Source organism: Dama dama, chromosome 2 (genome assembly GCF_033118175.1).
Source record: "Dama dama isolate Ldn47 chromosome 2, ASM3311817v1, whole genome shotgun sequence".
Classification (NCBI taxonomy): Eukaryota; Metazoa; Chordata; class Mammalia; order Artiodactyla; family Cervidae; genus Dama; species Dama dama.
In genome coordinates this window covers 23,605,901-23,614,305 of record NC_083682.1, presented here as the reverse complement: position 1 = coordinate 23,614,305, position 8,405 = coordinate 23,605,901, and the positions used below count along the sequence as shown (strand labels likewise).

Here is an 8,405-nt window from a genome sequence, read left to right as displayed (position 1 = left end):
CCTTTGCCTTTAGTTTCTCTTCTTTTCTCAGGTATATGAAAGGCCTCCTCAGACAACTATTTTGTATTTCTTTTTCTTAGAGATGCTCTTGATCACTGCCTCTTTTTCAATGTCATGAACCTCTGTCCAACGTTCTTCAGGCACTCTGTGTATCAGATCTAATCCCTTGAAATAATTTGTCACTTCCACTGTATAATCGTAAGGGATTTGATTTAGGTCATACCTGAATGGTCTGGTGGTTTTCCCTACTTTCTTCAGTTTAAGTCTGAATTTGACAATAAGGAGTTCATGATCTTAGCCACAGTCACCTCCTGGTCTTGCTTTTGCTGACTGTATAGAGTTTATCCATCATTGGTGGCAAAGAATACAATCAGTGTGATTTTGGTATTGACCATGTGGTGATGTCCATGTGTAGAGTCTTCTCTTGTGTTGTTGAAAGAAGGCGTTTGCTGTAACCAGTGCATTCTTTTGGCAAATCTGTTAGCCTTGGCTCCAAGGCCAAATCTTCCTGCTAATCCAGGTATCTCTTGACTTCCTACTTTTGCATTCTAGTCCCCTATAATGAAAAGGACATCTTTTTTGGGTGTTAGTTCTCAAAAGTCTTGTGGATCTTCATAGAACATTCAACTTCAGCTTCTTCCGCATTACTGATTGGGGCATAGACTTGGAGTACTGTGATATTGAATGGTTTGCCCTGGTAACCAACAGAGATCATTGTGTCATTTTTGAGATTGTACCAAGTACTGCATTTCAGACTCTTTATGACTATGAGGGCTATTCCATTTCTTCTAAAGGATTCTTGTCCACAGTAGTAGATATAATAGTCATCTCAGTTAAATTTGTCCATTCCAGTCCATTTTAGTTCACTGATTCCTAAAATGTTGATGTTCACTCTTGCCATCTCCTGTTTGACTACTGCCAATTTACCTTGATTCATGGACCCAACATTCCAGGTTCCTATGCAATAATGTTCTTTACAGCATTGGATTTTACTTTCATCTACAGTTACATCCACAACTAGGCATTGCTTTGGCTTTGGCTTTGGCTCCGTCTCTTCATTCTTTCTGAAGTTATTTCTCCACTCTTCTCCAGTAGAATATTGAGCATCTACCAAGCTGGGGAGTTCATCTTCAAAAGTCATATCTTTTTGCATTTTCATACTGTTCATTGGGTTCTCAAGGCAAGAATACTGAAGTTGTTTACCTTTCCCTTCTGCCATGGACCACGTTTTGTCAGAACTCTCCACCATTTTTCTCAAAGGCTAAAACAATTCCCATTCTCAAAGAGAATAAATGAAACCTTTATGTCTTCTCCAACATTTCTAAATTACATTCCTCTATTATTCAACTTGAGAATCTTTTCATTAATGTCTAAATTGTTTGAATTTGCCTTTCTGTGACTTACGCTTATGTCCTCCCACCATTTTCCATGAGGTTAATTCTCATTTGTTGCTCAGTTACAAAATACAGTGGATATTAATCTTATACCTGTTACTTGCTATTAAACTCAATTTTTTCCTAATCTACTTATACTCCACTGATTTTTTTAGGGTATATTTTGACAAAACAACATTATATTTAACTCAATAAAATGTGACTACATTTATATTTACTTTATATATATATATATATATATATATATATATATATATATGTATGTATATATATACATAAAACTAGGCTCAGATGGTAAAGAATCTGAGATGCCTGCAATGTGGGAGACCCAGGTTTGATCCTTGGGTCAGGAAGATCCCCTGGAGAAAGAAATGGCTACTCACTCCAGTGTTCTTCCCTGGAGAATTCTTTGGACTGAGGAGCCTGGCAGGCTACAGTTCATGGAGTCAGACACGAATGAATGACTAACACAACATTTACACAACAACAACCTGTATATCATATCTATGACACCACTTCCTTGATTTGAGAACCATAATCTGTTACCGTTACTAGTGTTACTACAAATATCTCCTAAGTAGATCTCTCATTTATTTATTACCTTCTACAGTTTATTCCTCCCAAAGCAACTGGAATCATGCTTAAAAATCTTAAATCAGCTTATTTTTAATTTTCTGGACTCCATTTCACTCAAAGAAAAATTCTAATTTTCACAATAACCCATAAGATTCAGGGTGATGTTCCTCTTGTTACATCCCTGTCCTCATCTTCTTTAACTTTCTCTTTTACTCCATCATTCAGTACAGTAGCCCTTGTTATTTCTCAAACACGTTACAAGCATCACCTTAGGGGGTTCTCACTGGCTATTAATCCCACCGAAACTACTTTTGCAAATATCCACTTTAAACATGACTTTCTCAGTGAAACAGGATTTATGTCTAATTTATCTTTGTATCTGTTGCCTGGAAAATTCCATGGGCGGAGGAGCCTGGTAGGCTACAGTCCATGGGGTCGCAAAGAATTGGACACGACTGAGCAACTTCACTTTATTTTTGTATCACTGATCTTTAACACATTTTGTGACATAAGGATTGTGGTATATTTGGATAAGTTTTCCTTCTTGCATGTCACCTAAGCAGGGTTAGGGGTTCAATTGCAAGGTTAATTTGACTGGCTTTAAAATACTCTGAAGTGAGTGAAAATATTCTAGTCAAATAATTCCTTAAATAGCCTTTAATAATTCTTTTTTAAATTAAAGACACATTTTGGTAGCAACCTTTAATAATACTTAATTAATTATTTAATTAATAATTCCTGTAGTAATTCATTTTTAAATTAATGACATATTTTTCTTTTGAAATTAGAGGAAAATATATGATCATTTTTGTAGTTCAGTTGCTCAGTCATATCCAACTCTTTGCATCTCCATGGACTGTAGCATATCAGGCTTCCCTGCCCTTCACTATATCCTGGAGCTTGCTCAAACTCATGTTCATTGAGTGGATGATGCCATCCAACAATCTCATCCTCTTTGCCCCCTCTCTGCCTGCCCTCAATCTTTCCCAGCATCAGGGTTTTTCCCAATGAGTTGGTTCTTCACTTCAGATGGCCAAAGTTTTGAAACTTCAGGTTCAGGATCAGTCCTTCCAAGGAATATTCAGGGTTGATTTCCTTTAGGATTGACAGGTTTGATCTTGCTGTCCAAGGGCTTTGGTCATAAAACACATAATCAAATATCAGGAGTAACGCTGATTATATAAGATGAATTTTAGAATTCATTCCTGTGTAAGGTGTTATTCTATTTTGGTGCATTATCAAAAAATTGTCTTTGATCAGTCTCCTACATGGTCATCTTAATGTCTGTCAAATACAGCATATTGCAATATGTTACCAGGGACTCAGTGGGTAAAAAAAAAAAAAGTTGCTGTTGTTGGGTTTTTACCCAAACAAATTAATATCTGAAGCAATAACTATTCCTTCTGGTTAGATTCAGCAAATACTTCTGACTGAGTCCAGGAGCTGGAGCAAGAAACATCTATCTGAATATGTTTGAAAAGATTAAAAGTAGGCTCCACACTATGCAGTAATAGACAGTGGTCTCATCAAATAGAAGACTTGAAGACACTCTGTGTGTGTGTGTGTGTGTGTGTGTGTGTGTGTGTGTGTAATCCCTGTAAATGAAAGTAGAGGATGAAATTCAATATAGTGCAGTTTCAGGAATTAAATGGATAAAGAACTCAAAATTCCTTTTACTTCTCATTTTCATCAACCCTTAATCACAGTGACCCTCATCATGCTCATTCCAAACCTGATCCTGAGTAATGATATCAGCTCTCTCAGAGAATATTTACATTGAACAAATTTGAGATGTAACCAGGGAACTTGCATTCTGCTCTTTAACATGGAGAACCATTTTCTGTTAAGCTTACAAACATGAAGTTTTCACATTGGCTAAGACAAAGGTCTGTCTTTTTACAGTGGCACAGGGGAATCCCACGGCTCACCCAATTGATTCTCAGCTGTGGTAACTTCAATAGAACATTTCTGAGAGGATAACAGGCTCTCCAAGTGGAGGAAATAGGCTGCAAGTGTCAGACATTTATTATCCTTCTCTTAAAAGACAGGAGGAAACAAACTACAAGTGTTAGATTTTTTTCCCCTTCTCTATACACATTTTAAAAGAGATATCTTTAAAAATTCTGTGTTGCCATGACAACACCTGGTTCCACCTGAACTTAACTTTTCTCAAACCTTGAGTTAACCAATGTATTTTTCTTATGGAAATATTTATTTTAATCTATGTTAATGAACTATGTATTTACCCTAGACTCTGTCTTCAAATTGGTTCACCTAAGACTCAAAACCTACTTGACAAACCAGTATGTTTTATTCATGCAAATGTTATCTTAAGCTATGTTAATGAGACTGTATTTGCTTGGATACCTGCCTTTCTTCAAGATTCTTGTCAATCATTTTATGGCCCAGGACAACTCACCTTGTGCCAATGGTATCTCAAAATGCATGTTGTGGATGAAGGGCCTGGTGCTAGTCTCTGAGTTTTGAGATGTTTCCTTTCTCCAATTAGTAGACTGCTAGTAGCTATATAACATCTGGCTAAAGACTAGCGGTTTGGGGGGGGGCACTCTTTCTGCCCCCTTCCGATGTCTATGTCAAAAGCTTTCTCTATATCTTTTATACTTTAATAAAACTTTATTCAACAAAAGCTCTTAGCCATCTAGCCTCATCACTAGCCCTGGATTGAAATCTTCTCCGGAGGCAAAGAATCCAGGTATCTTTCATAGCTCAGCAGCAACTTTTCAATTCCTTCCCTCAAAAGGTGTCAGTGTCATTCACATAGCTCAAAAAAGCAAAAATTACTAAGAAAAACTAACCTGTGCATGTAAAATACTCTGACTTGATTTCCCTCCTTTTGAAGAAAATCCAAATGATTAACTCTCAGCAAACTTGCCTCTCTTAAATTTAAATTGCCACACTTAATTATTACAAACTGTATTTTTAAATATATTTATTAATTTTTTCAAATAAGTAAAATGTAAAATTAATTGTCAAGACAGTTTACCTTCTCTGAAAATGAACACCTTTATCTGAAATTTTAAGCTCATGAGATTAAACATTAGTGACCACACTAACCCACCATTTGCTGTTGTTGTTGCTCAGTTGCTAAGTTGTGCCAACTGTTTTGCAACCACACAGACTGTAACACGCCAGGCTCCTCTTTCCATGACATTCTTCAGGCAAGAATACTGGCGTGAGTTGCTATTTCCTCCTTCAAGGGATCTTCTCAACCCAGGGATTGAGCTCGAGTCTCTTGCATTGTCAGGTGGTTTCTTTATACTGAGCCACCAGGGAAGTCCTACCCTTGGGAAAGCTCAAATATTTATAAAATACATAACAGAGTGAGTGGATGGAGATCTGAAACGTTTCCAAATGACTTGACATACGAACTTGCTTAGACACATCTTTGTTATTATAGGGGAAACAAGCTGGAAACAGAACATAAAAAATAAAAAAAAAGGAAACTCCAACCAAGATCATCTATTTTAAATAAATATAACTGTTTCAGTGAAAAAGAAGCATGTTGATATTAGTGGTCAGGAGATGGGAGATGAGTGGTCATTTTAACCATAAGACAGAGATCTAGCCATGCCAAACAACTGAAAAAAAAAAAAAAATCCAACAAATCAGCTATGCTGAATTTCACAACACCCAAATATTGAGTAGAGATTGGGAAAATGATATATAATAATATTGTTAAAGTATCTTGAAAATTATTTTCATTATATCTTCACACATCATATTGAGGATTTTTAAGGTAGTATTTTTCCTTTAAAAAAAAAATCCAACATGCTTTTCAGTAAAGTCAGTGTCAAAATTTGGTGTATTTGCCAAAATTTGTTTCAAGCTATCATTATACTAACCAGCAGGACTTTGAGACTTAGTACCATGAAGTGCATATGGAAGTAGCACTTGGAAATCCACAGAAACAGGAGTGATTTAGTTGTTTTCAGGTTCTCCAGTTCTGTTGATTTCACTGTTTCAAAAAGTCCAATAACTTGAGCTTTCATCCTGTCCAAAGAAACCCTGTGAGCTCCGTGATATATCTAGGCCCTTCCAGGAAGGAGAGGGGAGTCATACAAAAGGACTTTATCCATCATTTTTCTTCTCTAAATTCCTATTTCCTAACTGAGTTTCAAATGCCCTTAACAATTTTATTACTTGTACCTGCTGCCTTCTTCTTTCCTGGTTCCAAATGCGACCACAACTTTTTCACCTTCATTTCCCAAAACACTACTAACTTAGTCATGTACATCATAGCTTTATCAAAGATTTATAGAAATGTATTTACAGTCCTGTACAGAAAGCATACAGATTCAGAACAACATTTATCTCTTAATGCTCATGAATACTTTCCACACAAGACCTCTTATTTGTTGACCATGTGTCTTGTTGAGGTCTGTCATAATGACGTGACATATTCTCTTAATAAAAAAACATCTCAAATGCAGTTTTCTTAATTAAAAAAAAAAAAAGTAGCTTTCTATTTGAGTCAATCATCTCACCAATACACTAGCCCCAAAGGCCTTTTTACGCACCCAAATAAACCCATGAAACTCTTTGCCTAAACAAGCAAACAACAAAAAAGCAACAAACAGCAGGAGAGAAATTCACATGTTTCCCTGAATAAACAAAAGTTAAGCTTCAAATTTAAAATGTCTTCTCATTAATGATTGTACTGAAGGAAATAGAATAGAATGAAGTGGATGTAAACAAACTACAAAAGTAGCAGACTTAAAATTAGAAGGCTAACTGTTTAGTCCAGATTTTTTCTTTATGAAGCTGTGACATTAAATAATTAACCATTCTGAGCTTCATTTCACCATCTATAAAATAAATATATTGATATGATCTGTCATTTGCTGGTTTCATTGAACAAAAGTAAAAAGAAAACACTTGCCCAAAGAAGCTTGATGCAAAATATTTAGAGATGCAAAATAAATTATAGTCAATATCTTAATGAAGGCTTCAATCTCTGAAATTTAAAGGAGAAATAGTCTTCCTAGTCAGAGAATAGAAAACTGGGAGTAAAATCAGAATAGTATTTGATACATGCTTCTAAAGCATGTGGAGGATACACACAACTCCAATAAAATGATGATGCTCTAGAAAATCTAGAGGATTGCTGCTCTAGAAAATCTAGATGATTTTCATCATTGCTCCTTCATTATATTAAAGGTATCTCAAACTTGATCACTTGGAGACCTTTTTTTTTCCAGTAAAAATTAAAACTTTGAAATGAAGTTAGAAAATAACAGATATGTTACATTTATAATTTAATTTTAATAACTAAGTGGAAAACTGGAGGAGATATTGTGCAAATCATTTGGGGAAAAAAGAAGTCCCAGACAGAAAAACTGGAAATATATTACTGAGAGAAAACTTAAATTTTCTTAGGCATGTCATTTTAAAAAAGAGAAAAATGAGACCATGACTAAAAATATTTAATTGATCACACAGAATTTCCTTGTCCTGTACTATATGCACAGAAAGATAATGTCTCTGATCAAAACTCTGCCACACATAGGGTTTTTCTCAAAGCAAGTTTAACATCTTTGTTCCTCAAGCTGTAAAGTAGGGGATTCATCATCAGAAACATATTTGTGTAAAAGACAGGATATTTTCCCATCATCAGCAGACACAGAAGATGGTTTGAGATATACAAATGCACTTGATCCAAAGAACAGAGAAACAGCAATGATGTGGGAATTGCTGACGCTGAAGGCTTTGGACCTGCCCCCTGTGGACTTGATGTGGAGAATGTTGGAGAAGATGAGGCCATAAGAGATAAAGATGGTGAGCCTGGGCACAGTGATATTGATGCCTGACATGACGATAACTTCCAGCTCAAGGATGTACGTACCTGTGCAGGAGAGCTGGAGGAGAGGGTAGATGTCACACAAATAATGGTTGATGGTGTTTGCATCACAGAAGGTCAGTCTCAGCATACATCCAATGAGGGTCATTGCTTTAAAAAAATACCATCAGGTAGGAACCAAACATAAGGCTGAAACATACTTTAGGGGACATGGCAATGTTATACAGTAGTGGGTTACAGATGGCCACATAGCAATCATAGGCCATTGATGTCAGGACATAGCTCTCAGAAATACCAAAAAAGCACAAAAAGCAAAGCTGGATCATGCACCCCATGTAGGAGATAATCTTCTTCTTTGATATGCTGTTGATCAGCATTTTAGGTGTAAAAACAGAAGAATAGCAGAGATCTATGAAGGACAAATTAAAGAGGAAAAAGTACATAGGTGTGTGCAGGTGTGAACTCAGCCCAATTAGGATGATCAAGCTCAAATTTGCCATCATGGTGACCGTATACATTACTAAAAACAGGAGAAACAGGGGGAGTTGAAGAACTGATTGGTCTGTTAATCCCACTAAAATCAACTGAGTTATGAAAGAATCATTCCCTGGAGCCAT

The 8,405-nt window shown here is 36.0% G+C and overlaps 1 pseudogene; it reads right to left on the bottom strand.

Moving 5' to 3' along the window:
• Window positions 1–7,476: 7,476 nt before the first annotated feature.
• Window positions 7,477–8,405, bottom strand: LOC133066798 (olfactory receptor 8B3-like; annotated as a pseudogene).